We start from the raw sequence: 17216 nt of genomic DNA on the forward strand, positions 1-17216 counted from the left end.
TGGATGCTGAAGAGTGCTTGAAATGGTAAAAAATAAAGCATTATTTAGAATATGTGGACTCGCATTATTCAATAAATATACAATACAGTAAAACCTTGGTTTGAGAGTAACTTGGTTTGAGAGCATTTTGCAAGACAAGCAACATTTTTTAATACATTTTGACTTGATATACAAGCGATGACTTGATATACAAGTAGCATCACATCACAACTGAGTATAAAACAGGAAATGCTAAGCCCTTGTCCCATGTGTGGGCTCCATCTGACTTTTTCTGTCGGAATGTCCAACCAACAAAGTTTGAGAGCTGGATATAAAATTTTTCCGACAACATGATCCGATCAGACTTTGTTCGATCGTTTGTAGAGAATTCTGATCGTACAAAGTGCCACGCATCAGATCAAATTCCTAGACCAAAGCTATTGGCTACTAGCCTGAATGTAGTCCCGTTGTAACTAAATAACGTCATCACGTTACAAACGATCGGATTTTCCGTCAACTTTGTCCGACTGTGTGCATGCAACACCAGTTTCGGACAAAATTCGTCAGACAAAATCTGACGGATTCTGTTGTCGGAATGTCCAATCGTGTATACAAGGGCTTAGAGTAGCAATAGGGTTACATTTAATGAAGGTACAACATTTAGCAAGCCACATGGTTGATGATTAAAACAGGCACCTCTAAGTATGCAGGCATCCGGGGTAAAGCTGTCCACATAGACCATCCTCCACACCGTAATCAACGTCATCCCTTCCACACCGAGCTCCATGAGCGATTCAAGCCTTGCTTTCAAATCACTCTACTGCAGGGTAGTCTTCCTGGTCACGTTTGAAGAATGACAGTGGTGAGAGCCGGCAGTGTAGAGGATGATCTATGTGAACAGCTTTACTCCGAATGCTTGCATACTTAGATATACCTCTTTTAATCACCAACCATGTGAGTTGCTAAATGTTGTACCTTCATTAACCGCTTAATGACCGCCTCCTGCACATTTACGTTGGCAGAATGGCACAGCTGGGCACAAGCACTTACAGGTACGTTGCTCTTTAAGTGCCCAGGCATGGGTCGCGTGCGCACCTGTGGCGGCGCGCTCGCGACCCGGTCCTGAGCTCCGTGACCACGGGACCTGCAGACCCAATCGCCACTGGTGTCGAGCGATCAGGTCACAGAGCTGAAGAACGAGGAGGGGTCTGTGTAAACAAACCTCTCCCCGTGCTTCCTACTGAGCCTGTCACTGATCGTCTGTTCCCTGTTATAGGGAAAGACGATCAGTGATGTCACATGCCAAGCCACGCCCCCTACAGTAAAAAAACACACAACGTCACACATAACCCCTCCTCGCCCCCTAGTGGGTAACTCCTTCACTGCCATTGTCATTAACACAGGAATCAGTGCATTTAAATAGCACTGATTGCTGTATAAATGACAATGGTCCCAAAAATGTGTCAAAAATGTCCGATGTGTCCGCCATAATGTCGCAGTCACAATAAAAATCACTGATCACCGCCATTACTAGTAAAATTTTTTTTTTTTATAAAAATGCTATAAAACTATCCCCTATTTTGTAAACACTATAACTTACGCAAACCAATTAATAATTGCTAATTGCGATTTTTTTTACCAAAAATATGTAGAAGAATATGTATCGGCCTAAACTGAGGAAAAAAATAATTTTATATATATTTTTTGGGGATATTTATTATAGCAAAAAGTAAAAAATATAGCATTTTTTTTCACAATTGTCGTTCTATTTTTATTTATAGCGCAAAAAATTAAAAACGCAGAGGTGATCAAATACCACCAAAAGAAATCTCTATTTGTGGAAAAAAAAGGACGCCAATTTTGTTTGGGAGCCACGTTGCATGACCGCGCAATTGTCAGTTAAAGCGACGCAGTGCCGAATCGCATAAAGGGGCCTGGTCCTTTGGCTGCAAATTGGTCCGGGGCTTAAGTGGTTAAATGTAACCATATTGCTACACTTAGAGGCGCCTCTCTTCTCTTTTATACACTGTAGCTCCTTCTAGATTTTACTTCTATTCCCCTTGTGGAGGCTGCCATTTGTGGATGGACATTTTATGGTTACACAACCTATCACATTGCTATAATCTTTGGACAATAAACTGAAGGACTTATGAATAAATGGTCGTGGAATGAATCATCTGAATTTCCATTATTTCTTATGGGGAAATTTGCTTTGATATACAATTGCTTTGGATTACAAGCATATTTCCAGAACGAATTATGCTCGCAATCCAATGTTTTACTGTATACAACACTGGGAATAAGTGATGACAACGGTGGCTGCAAAGAGAGACTCATGTTGATATAATAAAGAGATTACCATAGCTGATTTGTCCTTTTGAAAATGCTTGTTGCCTAGCTATGATGATGATTTGCTGGCCTCATTAATCTCTGAGATTTTCGCCTGGACCAAGAATAGACATGATCACTCAAATTTGATGACCGCACGAAAATCGGCTGTTGCTGCAACCCCACATGGTTGAAAATGGAGTGATTATTCAAAGGTGTGATTTCCAAATGATAAATCATTCAGAATTCAACACGTGTATGGCCAGCCGAAGTCTGAGTTAAAGTCCAATACAGAATTAGCAGAAGTCTCATAGATTTTTTGGGCAGGACCATTTTTGTCACTCATTTTGTGCTGCTCCATTAGCTACAGCTCAGTAACTGGACTCTTAATAGGTAAGAGTGAATATAAATATAGGTGTTTATATACCACCTTAATGGCTCATATGGACAGAGTTTGACACTTTTTGAGCATAATCAAAGGCTCAGGAACCATCATTTTAGAGGTACGTGGTTTATTTTGTACATAGCGATATGTGCATTGGGGCAGTGTTGGAGAGTTGCTGCAAATGTGACTCATCAGTCTAGATGGAGCTGGACACTGAGCCCTTTGTGTTTTTTATTAGAAAAAAAAAACTGGAACACAGACAAAAGATTGCATTATAACCATGCAGCTACACTAGAAAGAAAATTGCAATATGCAGGTAATGAACACTACTACCTAGTGGGGTATTCAGGGTATGGCAATTATGGCAAGTGCCATGGGCACCATATGAAGAGGGGCGCTCTCTTCTTCCCTTTCGAGTCCCAGTGACTTATTTGCACCATGTCCTCTCTCCCAGCACAGTGAAGAGAATGGTATTCCATGTCCCTGCACAGTGTGAGGAGTACTGACTGAGCGCACACACCTCCCACACACATGCCTGTCCCTGAGTGGTGTCTGGGGGGAGAGAGGAAGAGGGCCAGCTTTTTTTGTTGCCACACTGTGAGCTGTGCCGTGCTGACAGAGGCTGGGTGACGAGCTGAAGCAAACCCGTCCCCGGGCACTGATGGACTTGGGGCGGTAAGAAGAGGGCCACCGGGGCGGAGAAGCTGAGGAGACACTACCGGCTGGGGGAGGGGGTCTCACTATCAAATTTCTGCGGAGTTGCTTTTCCCTCATCTTGGGTTACCTATCGCCGCCTGTGCCCAGGGGAGGTTCCAGAGGAGCAGGTAGGAGCCATGCTGAACCAGGAGAGGGAGGTATAGGGAGCGAGGACGGGGCCCAGAGTGGGAATGTGGAGAGAAGCATGCAGGAGAGAAGGGGAGAAAGGGGAAAACATGGTGAATGGGAAAGCTGACTGGGGAGATATGTGGGAGGTGACTAGAGGAGAAGGAGGAGGGAAGATGAATGGAGGAGGGGGGGTATAATGAAAATGAATGGGGGACGACAGTTGGGTATAATAGCAAATGAATGGAGGAGGAGGAGGGGCGTATAATGGCAAATAAATGGAGGAGGAGGGGGGTATAATGACAAATAAATGAAGGAGAACAGGGGTTATAATGGCACACTGATGGATCAGAAGGGGGTATTATGACAAATGAATGGAGCAGGACAGGGGGGTACGTCACTTCCTTCCTGTGAACTGAGTGTGCAGTGAGAAAAGACAGAAGGTAGGGATAGGGAAGAAGAGAAGAGAGAGCTGTTTTTTTGTTAAGGTACATGGGCACAGAAGGATCTGGTCAACTTAATGGCAACATAAGTTCCGGCGATTCTCAATGTCCAAGCGGACTTCCTTTCATGAGTACACTTGGACAACAACGAGTGGTCTCTCCACGAGGATGTGTTTAAATGGATCTTAACCTTGGGGATCTGCAACAGGAAGCTAATGAGGTATTACTCAAGGTTCTGGGACCCTCAGGCCTACGGGATAGATGCCCTGACAGAGCATTGGTGTTTTCGCAGAGCATATGATTTCCCTCTGACACCTATTGTCTTCCAGTTCCTGTTCCTGTTCCTGTGGAGACTCAGGTGGGAGGAGGTGGAGATAATAGCCGTAATTCCTTACTGGCCCAACAGGCCTTGGTTTCCTCTCCTAACACTTCTCAGCTTCCGAGAACCAGTTCCTCTCCCGATGAGACGGGATCTGCTCTCCCAAGGCACGACTCTCCCTCTGTGCCCGGCTCACCTACAGTTGAGGGCTTGGTTTTTGAGAGGGGAAGGTTGGAAGCACTAGGATGTCCCAAGGAAGTTATTCCCACTCTCTTGAATGCAAGAAGACGAAGTGGCGTGCTTAAAAATTGCACACGCTCATGGAATGGCGCCAAACTCCGGTACTTTAAAATCCCCATAGGTGACGCTTTAAATTTTTTTACTGGTTACATGTTTAGAGTTACAGAGGAGGGCTAGTGCTAGAATTATTGCTCTTACTCTAACGTTCGTGGCAACACCTCACATGTGTGGTTTGAACATAGTTTTCATATGTGGGCGGGACTTACATATATGGTCACTTCTGCGTGCAAGCACACGGGGACAGGGGCACTTTAATTTTGTTTCTTTTTTATTGTTAATTTTACTTTACATTTTTTAGTTTGACACTTTTATTCCCATTACAAGGAATGTAACCATCCCTTGTAATAGGAATAAGACCCCACATCTTACCTCTAGGCTGGGACAGCTGAAATAAAAAAAAAAGTAGCGCTGTTTGCTTGAATGCAGAGGCCGGGCGTGACGTCATAACATCGTCCCCAGACTCCAAACAATTATGGAGACTCTGGCTACCATCTGGTAAACCCGCCAGAAATCTCTATGGTAAACATCCGGGGCCGGCAGATCCGTTCTCTGACTCACCGATGGCAGCCGTGAGTCGGTAGAAGCACCGGAGTGCGTTAGGAGGGGGATATCCCCTCTCGCTGCCTGTAAGAACAATCAATCGGCTGACCAGCCACTATGATCATTCTTATGGTGTAGGGAATTGCCGGCTGAAAAAGACAATATCTGAATGATGCCTGTAGCTGCAGGTATCAATAAGATATACCCATACAAATTCAAGGACGTCATATGATGGCCGGCGGTCAGAAAGTGGTTAAACTGTATAATTGTTTTTCTTTGTCAATGGCACGTTTGCTGTAGCACACCCTACAACAAGAATAGGAAATAAAATGCATAGAGTTCCCCCTAAAATGTTTACCAGACCCTTTGAATTTGGTATGGAGTAGCGCAGGGGAAGGCAACCTTAAAGAGGAAGAGATCCACCTGAACAACACAGGATAAGTCAAAGATTACCAGGCACAGTATCGCCTCCTCACACTCAATTTAAGCATCTAATTGCAGTACTACAATGTCAGTTTAAATCAGGTGGTGAGAGGGCAACATATTGTTTCCTCACCACCTATCAACACACACTGCATTTCAGAGGAGCAGCACTTGAATGAGCCATTTGTGTTAAAACAGCCATATACTATTAAGCCCGGTGTATTGCTTCACACTGACCTAAAGCTCTTTTATTCCATGCTGCTGGCACCACTCTGGAGACAGCTACCTGCCATAAGAGATGGAGTGCAGTTGGTATCATTCCGCATGGGACAGGAGCCGGCAATACAGAGAAGGCATCGGCTTACGCGGCACTTGCTCCCTTCTACAGTTCTAACTTCACAAGTAGTCCCTCTACATTGCACTCTGATGCTTTGGAATGGCAGGTCAACCAACCATCATGGTCTACAGGTAGCTGACCCCCGGATTAGCGGATACCCCACAAAAAAACGAAAAAGAGTGCCTGAGGTCCTCTTAAATACCCATACCAAACCCTTAATCTGAAAATACAACCTGACTGACCAGGAAAGGAGAGGGGTGAGAGCCCAAAACCATACTAGGCCACATGCTCTCAGCATGGGAGGTATGCTTTGCCAGGGGGATTGCTGATCTGGAAAAACAATGTGCATATCAGCTATCAGCAGAGCTGTACTTAGATATAATTCTGCTCTGGGCACACTTGAATGATGTTTGTTAAGCTCCGGCCTTATGTGCCATGTGATAGACAAGCTATTGAGTAAATCAAGTGGTCTTTATTATATGAGATGCTATAGAAATCACTTTAGGGGCCACCAGAAAAGAGAAAAGATAGATAGTTATGAACTACTGTATATACAGTAGATCTTTCTGAATTCTCCCGATATCCCCTGCACCCCCTCCTTCAGTTTGCTTGCCAAATTTAGCCATAAATGTGGTCAGAAGAGGTGGCCACAATTTGTAAAGTTTGAAATGTGGTTCTGTCCCCTGTAATAGTGTTGCCCACAACTGGTGTGGAATTTGTAGTCAACGAAAATGTATACTTTATACATCTTCTTCTTTGAAAACATTCCTTGGCTTTGGCTTTTATACAAGTAATGATCTTTAATTTATGTTCAACTACTGTTTGCTATCAATTCTTTCAGAGGGAATTCAATTGTTCCTACCGCGCTTCCAAGTAACCTCTTTACATAAATGAAGCATATTAAGGCTAACAGCTGTTTTTAACAGATCAGTTAATGGAAAACTAATGTAATGTAAAAGATGATTGCCTCTTAACATCATTTTAATTCACCAAGCAAATCTTTTATTTCACACAGCATTTATCATGCAACGGGTGATAGCCTTATCATGTGACAATATGTCCTTTTGCAGATCATCCTCTTGACTCACCTCTATTCATTAAGAAGTAGTTTCCTATTCTGTTTTCAATGTCCTCCTAGTAGAAAATGTATGGCTGTGAATTAAACTGTAGCATCACATTGGATGTGTTAAAGTGGCCCTGTAACCACATGGTCACTTGTATTCAAAGCCATACAAACCATACCTGTAGTTTCACTTTACTTCACTTCCTAACTTTGCTTAACAACTTAAGGACCGCCCCCCGTTGCATTTACTGCGGCAGGGCAGCCCTTAAGCACAAAATAACATACCTGTACATGATTTTTTTTTCAAGGGTTCTGGGGTGCACGCTGTAAGAGCCCCACATCCGCTGTGATTGGACCCCTGCATTCATTCAGAGACAGAACAGCCGGACGCCTATGTATACAAGGCAGATCGCCGTTTGCTCGATAAGGAAGATGGGGATCTTGTGTTCCTGCTAAGCAGGAACATGGATCTCTATCTTCCTACAGTACAACCACCCCCCACACAGTTAGCAAGCACTCCCAAAGAACAAAGTTAACCCTTTGATTGAACCTGATGTTAACCCCTTCCCTGCCAGTATTATTAGTGCAATGACAGTGCATTTTTTAGCACTGATCACTGTATTGGTGTCACTGGTCCCCAAAAAGTGTCACTTTGTGTCAGATTTGTCTGGCGCAATGTCGCAGTCCCACTAAAAATCCCTGATTGCCGCAATTACTAGTAAAAAAAATAAAAAGTCCATAAATCTATCCCATAGTTTTTAGACACTATAACTTTTGTGCAAACCAATCAATATACCCTAAGCCCCTGTACACACGGTCGGAGATTTCCACAACCAAATCCGTCGGATTTTGCCCGTCGGATCTTGTCCAAAACTGTTGCATACACACGGTCGGACAAAGTTGGTGAAAAATCCGATCTTTCAGAACGTGATGACGTAATTTCGTTATGATGGGACTACATTCAGGCTAGTAGCCAATAGCTTTGATGTAGGAATTTGATCTGAGCATGCATGGCACTTGGTCCGATCAAAATTCTCTACACATGATCAGAGTATGTCCGATCGGCCCAGTTGGTCGGGAAATATTTCCAACATGTTGGAAAATTGGGTCCGACGGATATTCCGACGGAATCAGTCCGATGCATACCACACACAGTCGGATTATGCGACCACACGGTCCGATAGGACACATTCCGACGGATTCTCCGACCGTGTGTACAAGGGCTTAGAGGGAGTTGTTTCACCAAAAACATGTAGCAAAATACATATTGGCCTAAATTGATCAATAAATGTGATTTTTAAATTTTTTTTATTGGATATGTTTTATATATTATAGCAGAAAGTAAAAAATATTGTTTCTCTTTCAAAATTGTCAGTCTTTTTTGTTTATAGCGCAAAAAATAAAAAAGGCAGAGGTGATCAAATACCACCAAAATAAAAGCTCTGTTTGTGGGAAAAAAGGGACATTGCTTTTATTTGGGTACAGTCTCATACGACCACGCAATTGTCAGTTAAAGCAACATGGTGCAGTATCGCAAAAAATAGCCTGGTCAGGAAGGGGGTAAAAAAAAGGTGAAGTGGTTAATGAACAGCCTCTACTAGTAAATCAACCCCACTAAATAATCCTTGGGTGAGCCTGACCTGCACAAGTGTACCAAAAGTTTAATGCTCCACTTTTGGTAGATCCAATCTTTTATGTCTGTATATTTTCAGTATTTTATAAAAATTGAAAGAAAAAGTTTATTCTGTGTAGCTAGCAACTAAGTAACTCAAGTATATAACACGATGCACAAAGCAACTTGCAAATAACCTTGAAAGTGTACTTTTCATATTAATGTAACACAGATGGCAGCCATAGACTCTTTTGTATATATTTTCCTATGAGGTTTCAAGCAGGACAAAAGACTCAGTAACAGTGTGAACACTCTTAAGCATGCTCTAAATTGAACCTGTCTTGCTGGTTTGAAAAATGTTATTTTGATAGGGAAATTCATCTTCTGTCATTTATATCATCCATAACGGTTTGCTTTATTATATTTCTCTTGGATATGGCAATAGATAAGCTCGGATTAGATGTATGCATATATCTATGCATCAGAACTGCTGCCACATATAAGGACAAAGAAAAGATGGAAATCTGCTTGTTTTTTTGTATATTTTAATTTAATTACATATTTGAATGTACACTGCTCAAGAAAGAACAGCTGGAAATATTTGCCCTTAATTCAGGAGATGATGCAAACTGGAAAATTACATCTTTAAGTCTTAAAGATAAAGTAAACTCTTCCTCTTTAATTGTACCTACAGCTAAATCTATAGTAAGGTTTACCTGTAGGTACTGTAAATAACTCCTAAACTTGCACTGTTTAGGAGGTATTTACTATATACACTGCTGCCAACGTCATCGGCGCATACACATGCGCTTGTGCAGTTTCTTCAGTACCCGTGCAGTGACTGGCATCACCTGCGTGCATGCACGGGAGTGACGTCATCGTGGCTACGGCCAATCACAGCGCTGGAGCCTGTGAACCCGGAAGTAACTCCGGAAAAGATGTCGGCCATGGGAGCTGAGTGCGGGGAAATATTTCATAATGAGCTAGTATGCAATGCAAACTAGCTCATTATGCCTTTGTCTTGCAGTTTGTTTTTTTTTGAGAATTTTTTTGGAGGTTGACAACCTCTTTAAGAAAAAGTATAAACTATAATATTCTGTTTTCATATATTTTTTTTAATCTTTATTTAAGATATGCAGGGTTACACAAAGTAGCATAATATCACATACATCGATCAACTACATCAAATGATAGGCCATAACAGTAGCCCTTCAAAAAATGAATAGGAACCATAAGGAGAAAGAATGGCAACCTGAGGGGCGTAACACCTTTATACCTAGCTAACAGGTACTAAGCCATTATAATCCAGGGGACTAAAACAAGCCATTATAACCTGATATAGAGTGTAGCTCTTAGTCCTGGATTCGCAGGCGCAACACTAGTGGAACACCGTAAACCGACAGAATATTCTCTTTATTAGGGAAGGAAAGTGGGCGACACCAGGTGTCAATCGGGGAAAGAAAGATCAGAAAAGCTAAAAGAAGGAACAGTTGGGGGGAGGGGGGATAGAAAGCTCTGACTTCAGCCTCTCTTATAGCGAGTCACTCAAAAGTAAGACTTGTATTCATCTGAGAATCGGAACAGATCCCAGTGTGTCTAGCGAGTGTTGTGTTCCTCCTCTCTATCCCCTAGGGCAGCTGTAAGATGCTCCATCCGCTGTATATCGCACACCCTGGCAAACCGCTGTGACACCACCAGTGGAGATTTTTGCTTCCCTACACTGGGTATACACGCCCTGGCTGCATTCAAGAGGTGTTTCAGTAAAGATTTGCAATATCACTTACAAGACATGGGCATCAGGTTTAGGAGTACTGCTGCCGGGTTGTCCTGAAGAGAGATGTCGGTAACCTTGTGAATGATCTGTAGAACTTGTCTCCAGAAAAGGGACAGCTCTTGACATTCCCAAAAGATGTGAGGAAGAGTTCCAGTTTGGATACCACATCTCCAGCACAGAGGACTATGTTCTGGGAATATTGAAGCTAACAATGATGGAGTCCTATACCAGCGCATCAGGATCTTGTAGATGATCTCCTGATACTTACTACACAAGGACGATTTATGTGCAAAGAAGAGGATACAATTCTTTTGATCCTCAGTAAATGTATAGTTGAGATCTCTCTCCCATTTTTTTCAAATATGGGGGATCATGTTGTGATGTGTGAGCCAATAAGATGTTGTAGGAGTAAGAAAGGGATTTCGGTATGGGCTCTTCTCCCAGGAACAGGTCTTCAAAGGACGTAGGCTGTCTACGGAAATCTCTGGTTTCAGGGAGGGATCGGAGGAAATGGGAAAGTTGTGAGATCTTCCATCTGCTCAAATGGAGGAATTAAGGATAGGGTATAGGCTTGAGGGGTCCACCCACTCAGAGAGGCCAAGAAAAGAAGAGGCTCTAACCATGTTCTGGTCTGACTGGAGCCGGAAGGACCTGTCAGAAATACCTGGTGCAAAGTCCGGGTGTCCAATTATGGGTGTTAAGGGAGAGGGAAAGCTGGCCATCTCTGCTATCCTGAAGTATCTGTGAAGCTCCTGCAAAGTGGGCTCAATCAGAGGGTGTGGGGAGGAGAACCATGAGAACCGGGTCCCACTCCAAGGTAAGCCTGCTAAGGGAATCGGCACCATTTCCTGTTCCAGGCGGACCCATAATTTATGGGGTAAATGCCTGTTCATGTGGACCGCTGTATAATACAGGGCTGGATCGGGGAGTCCAGCCCTATCTCTGGGTTTTGGCCGCTGTAGAAATGATCTCTTAAGCCGTGAAGGCTTGTCCTGCCAGACATAGTTAATGAAAATTGTACGTAGCTCACTAAAGAAGCTCTGCGGTATCTTAAATGGCAATGCTTGTAAAAGGTAGAGCAGACTCTGCATTATGTTCATCTTTAAGATATTACATCTACCGAACCAGGAAACCGCCATGTTCTTCCATCTGTCTAAATCTGAAGAAAAAACATTCAGGAGGGGCTGAAAGTTAAGTTGGTAGATGAGATTTTTATGTTAGGAGGGATCTTGGTGCTGGTATTGGATAGCCTGAGTCCACCGGAAAGGTAAAATTGTTACTAAGGCGAGCCTGAGATCCAGGAATGAGGGATATGTTGAGCACTCCTGATTTTTGTAAATTGATCTTGAAGTCCAATAGATCACCGTATTGGCGCATTGCAGAGTGGAGGACTGGGAGAGAGGTATGCGGTTCTGAAAAGTAAAATCGTCCGCATAGGCAGCAATTTTATGTTGGTATGTGTTATTTGAAAGTTCTCTATTGTCAGGGTTAAGCCTATGTAATGTGTTGTAATAGGGGTTCTAATGAGAGTATGAAGAGGAGTGGGGAAAGCGGACACCCGTGTCTCCTGCCATTACTTATGGAAAAAGGTCTGGAAGCGGCTCAGTTTACCCTGACAGACGCAGCGGGGGTAGAGTAGATGGCAGAGATCCATGACAACATGGAGGTTGGCATCCCCAGGCGTTGCAGGGGCTAGGAGGAAAGTCCAATTCACCCTGTCAAATGCCTTTTCGGCGTCTGTAGACAGTAAGATACATGGAATGTTAAGACGCTTGGCTCTTGCCACAACATCTATTGTCCTTGTTGTGTTATCTCGTGCTTCTCTGTTGCATATAAATCCAACCTGATCTAGGGGGACTATGCGCTGGAGGATAGAACCTAGTTTCTCAGCCAAAATTTTTGTGAACAACTTAAGGTCACAATTAAGCAGGGAAATAGGTCTGTAACTTGCACAAAGGTCTTTTCCTGGCTTAGGGATAACGGTGATGCTTGCTTGCAAAAGAAACGATGGCATGGTATGGTTGTCTAAAATTGCATTGAAGGTGGCAACAAAGTGGGTCGACAACTGTGCTTGGAAGGTTTTATAATAGGAAACTGTGAAGCCGTCCAGGCCGGGCAATTTCCCCTTCGGAGACCCAGCAATAGCGCGCGTGACAGGAACCATGAAACAGACAGAGACAGAAGTACAATCAAATCACACTTCTTTATTAATAAAGATAAAAAGGTAAATAGGAAAAAGCGTAGTCAAGCAAGCCAGAGTCCAGTAGCCAGATTGGGTAGTCTGCCAGTCCAAAGTTCATAAACCAGATCGGGTAATCAGCCAGTCCAGACGTCAGGGATCCAAGGAGAGTACCTGCAAGCAGGATGGAAGCCAGGAGGGATGTTAGCAAGCCAGTCTTGAAACAACAGCAGGAGATGGTTCCTAGTGATGTGACCAAACGTGAAGGCAAAGGAGAAATGAACTGGAAGACTTTAAATAGGCAGGCCAGATGAGCATCATCGGGAACAGCTGGTAACTGTGGAGAGAGAGGAGAGCTGGCAATTAGCGGACAGCTGAGCGGCCAGCCCAGAGGAGGAAGGGCTTAGCCAGCCCTGGCAGCTCGTGAGTTCATCTGTGGTTATAGGCTGCAAGAGCAGCTCTACCTCCTCAGCATTGAGAGAAGGCATGTTTTTCACCTCAAGATAAGCTTCTATTGCCTCCACTTTTATCCTGGGGACCGTCTGCCAAAGGACGGAGGTGCAGATTATAGAGAGTGTCATAGAAAGCGACATAAAATTCCTATACGCCTTCAGAAGTCTGTTCTTAGATTGAAATAAGGAGTGTTCCCTGATTTGTTCTTGAAGACTGGATACTTCTGCTTACAGGACCCTGTCTAGATGTAATTTAAGGCATTTTTCACAGTCATGGAGTTTTGCAAGTAACCCGGACAGCGTTTTTGTCTGGCCACCTTAAGTCTGTGACCATGTTTAATGAACATTCCTCTAATGTAGCACTTATGTGCTGACCAAACAGAGAGAGGATTAGGGACCGAGTCTTTGTTACTCTCGAAAAAGAGTCCCAGTTCCCATAAAATATCTGCCTCAACCTCGGGTCCTGTACGAGGGACTCATTTAATGGCCACGTGGCTGATCTAGGTGCTGGGTGTTGTGAGGCCAGGACTAAGGATATTGGAGTGTGGTCCGAGAGCATGATATGTCCAATTTGGGCACCAGAGACAAGCACAATCGTGGCATGAGAGACCAGAAAAAGATCTATCCTGGAGCCATGAACCACCAAGAAAAAGGTGTAGTCCCTCTCCTGCAGGTGAAGGATAAGCCAAATATCTACTAAATGATGTGAGTGCAACAATTTCCTGACTCGATTTCGAGATCTCCGGGAAAGGGCCGGGGAGCCCATCGAGGAATCTGTGTGGGGATCAATGGTGAGGTTGAGGTCACCCCCCCCATACTAAAGTTTCCTCTGCAAAAGAAGCCAAGGCAGCTAGGCATGATTCAAGTACCGGCAGGTACGGATTAGCCAGGGTGAACGTTTGCGACTGGAGTGTACCTTTAACGAAAAGGTATCTACCCTCCTGGTCAGTGTGGAGGTCCAGCAGCTGCCAGGGTACAGTTTTGGCCAGGAGAATACTCGTGCCTTTTGATTTTGTGGAGGGTGATATGCTGTGATATGTGACACTGTGATACGCTGTTGGGATGTGCTTATTGCTTAATTTCGGCATCCTGTCTGTGCGGAAATGGGTTTCTTGTAAGAATACTACTTGAGGCCTTTGTCTCCAGAGTTCAACTAGACAACTGGAGTGCTTTTCTGGAGCGTTTAGGTCCTTCACATTCCAGGACACAAATTTCAATGACATTGTTAGAGGGGTGGGGTCGGCCATCGAACCTTGCCAGAACCTGGCACAGTAGGTAACATGGAGAGGGGAGGTCAGACTAAGGGCAGGTGAAAGGACTACAAGAAAGGACCTGAGTGGAATAGGGGGAAGAGGGAGGGGGAGGTGTAGAAAATATGGGAGAAAACAAAGTCTCCAAACGGAGGAGTACTGCCAGTTAGGACATCTAAGGCCTTGTGGGGGATGAGGTAAGACACTTCAGAGGTTCAGCCCCCGATGCGCGGGAACCCCCCAACAGTCCCCCGCTGAAGGCAGTCTAGGTAGGAACTGCATTGCAATAGTAAAATTCTCAATAATGAAATAATAGTGGTAACAAAAGTGAAACGCTTGCAGATAACATTATAAAAGCATCACAAAATTTGACGATTGGAGAGACCGTTCGCTCCCTGAGAGTCAATGCTCAGTGAGAGCGAACTGTGGCTCCGTTGCCAAGTCCAAGACTGCTAAATAAATTTAAGCCTAGACAAGAACATCTTGTGGGCCCCAGTGAGGGGCATACCAGAGGGGGGCATACCGGAGGGGATAGTATTGTATGAACCATGGTCACCCAGAGGTGAACTAAGTCAGGGGGAGAGTGCGCAGCTGCATCAAAAAAGGGGGGAAGGGGGATGAAAAGAAAAGTAAGAAAATAAAAAAATCCCCCAGTAAAAATCTAAGGCCAGATGCAGCAGATCACTCTCCGTCTGATGGACATACATTACCAAATACAAAATAAAAATATATAATTGCGCTACCAGTGTTGAAGATGTGAAATGTAGCAGCCAGCATCAACAATGAAACAATTGTGAAACCAAAACAAAAATAAAAAACGCAGCGCTATAAAACTGGACTTGCTAGAAAAGATGTGACTCCCCAAACAGATATATATACCAAAATATACCTACTCAAACAAGTGAAAGAAATAAAAAGTGAAAAAAATAGTATAAACCAGATAATGGCTTATCACGGCCTCAACCAGATTAAATAATACCAATATAGTGAACATTAGTAAGTACAGTCAAAAAATTATCAAAAACACTCCATGGAGTCCGTAATTAAGGTGATATATATAAAAATCAACAACGTCCCTTTAATAATAGATATAGTCCACCGCAGGGAGAAAGGCAAACTTCGTCTAAGGAAATTCTGGTATGTGCAAGGTGCATACAATTCTCATCCCCCGTAAGGCAAAATTTCATAAAAGGAATTACAGATGTATCAGCTATCAACAAAGAATAAAGGTAATGGGTACTCTTACCCTGAGGTGTGGACCCACGCACCACAGCGCTGGGTACATAGCCTGCTGGCTTTATTTACCATGCTTTTTTTTATATTATTCATGTGTACTCATCTTCATTGATGTGTGGTACTTTTAATTATTTTTTTATTTCTCCATTTTTAATTTTAAAAAATTTATCGTAGTGATCTGCTCTATGTGGAGGCTTTTTTTCCTTTTTGTTTTTTCTCCATGAGCTATCTTGCATGTGAATGATTATTTCCTGCCTTGGGTTAGAGCTCTGATGGTGACATCTACACTGGACACCCTGGGTCCATGCACTATTGAAAGCTGACTGATGGTTCATCGCCTCTTGCCGTGGGATCGATTGTTGCTGTTGTGTGGGTGACTACATTTTCTTCTGAGCCGGAGTTGTGACGCTGATACTCTGGATCCATACCGCTGAAAGCTGTTGGATGTTTCACCGCTCTGACCAGACGATCAATGATCGTTTAAGTATTTCTACGCCTGATTGACTCACCACTACGGTGTGTGGGTCCACACCTCAGGGTAAGAGTACCCATTACCTTTATTCTTGGATGATAGCTGATACATCTGAAATTCCTTTTATGAAATTTTGCCTTACGGGGGATGAGAATTGTATGCACCTTGATGCCATTGCACATACCAAAATTTCCTTAGATGAAGTTTGCCTTTCTCCCTGCGGTGGACTATATCTATTATTTAAGGTATGTTGTTGATTTTTATATATGTCACCTTAATTATGGACTCCATGAAGTTTTTTTGATTATTTTTGATTATTTTTTGGCTGTACTCACTAATGTTCACTATATTGGTATTATTTAATCTGGTTGAGGCCGTGATAAGCCATTATCTGGTTTATACTATATTTTTCACTTTTTATTTCTTTCACTTTGAGTAGGTATATTTTGGTATATATATCCATACATTACCAAATGCTGTTATACCTTGACCATCAAATAAAAACCTGTGTTAAAAAAAGGGATAAAAATACCTAGATAAGCAGGGGGGAGAGGCATCTGTGGAGCCGGTACCAGAGTAGACACCTGTGGCACTTTAGTGAGATCCAAGCCTTATGGTTAAGCGTGCGCTCCGGGCAGCCCCACAGAAGAGATCCCCAATCCCCCAAACCAGTCACGGGTATTACCAATAATGGACGCAGTAACCTGAGTGAGCTATTATTTGCCTTCTTGCAGGCCAAAGTGGGAAACCGGAGGGTAGAGGGCCCCCGGTCAATCACCTGGGTGATGCAACATCCCCTGCTCATGGGGGTAGGCACTGCCAGGCCTAACCTATCCTATAACCAACCCCTATGTGAAGCTGCCATGAGAGTGAAATTTTCTTCCCCTCCCTCCCTTAGATAAATCAGTCCTGAGTCTAAAGCACCTGAAATCCTCTCGTGGGACAGTTAAGCCTGGGAGGGTCTGTGATAGTCAGTCTAGGATAGCTAGGGGTCACCCCCGAGGAGGGATACCAATCCAAGGAACCCACGGCAGGTGAGGCAGCATGTATAATGTATAAGTGAAACAGAACTTACATACCGAGAGGATCTCCCAAGTCCAGGACAGGCCTTAGACCTGTAAACAAATCTAACCTTGGAGACTTAAGGCTTGTTGTCTTGAGGAGCCTGCGATCTTCTGCTCTGTGACCAACGATTGTGCCTGGACCGCTGAGGTCTGCCACGGCTGGGTTATTATTGCTTCATGGAAGAACAAACGCTAGCCAATTAGGTAGCGACACGGGGGGCAACTCAAGTGAGCTGAG

At 43.7% G+C, this 17216-nt stretch overlaps 1 protein-coding gene across 2 annotated transcripts in view; it reads right to left on the reverse strand.

Moving 5' to 3' along the window:
• SPOCK3 (SPARC (osteonectin), cwcv and kazal like domains proteoglycan 3) overlaps nucleotides 1-17216 on the reverse strand; it is a 526887-nt gene that overhangs the window by 22101 nt on the left and 487570 nt on the right. The window lies entirely within an intron of this gene.

This window comes from Lithobates pipiens, unplaced genomic scaffold (genome assembly GCF_037356315.1).
Source record: "Lithobates pipiens isolate NorthernLeopardFrog02 unplaced genomic scaffold, aLitPip1_a1.2 Scaffold_13, whole genome shotgun sequence".
Classification (NCBI taxonomy): Eukaryota; Metazoa; Chordata; class Amphibia; order Anura; family Ranidae; genus Lithobates; species Lithobates pipiens.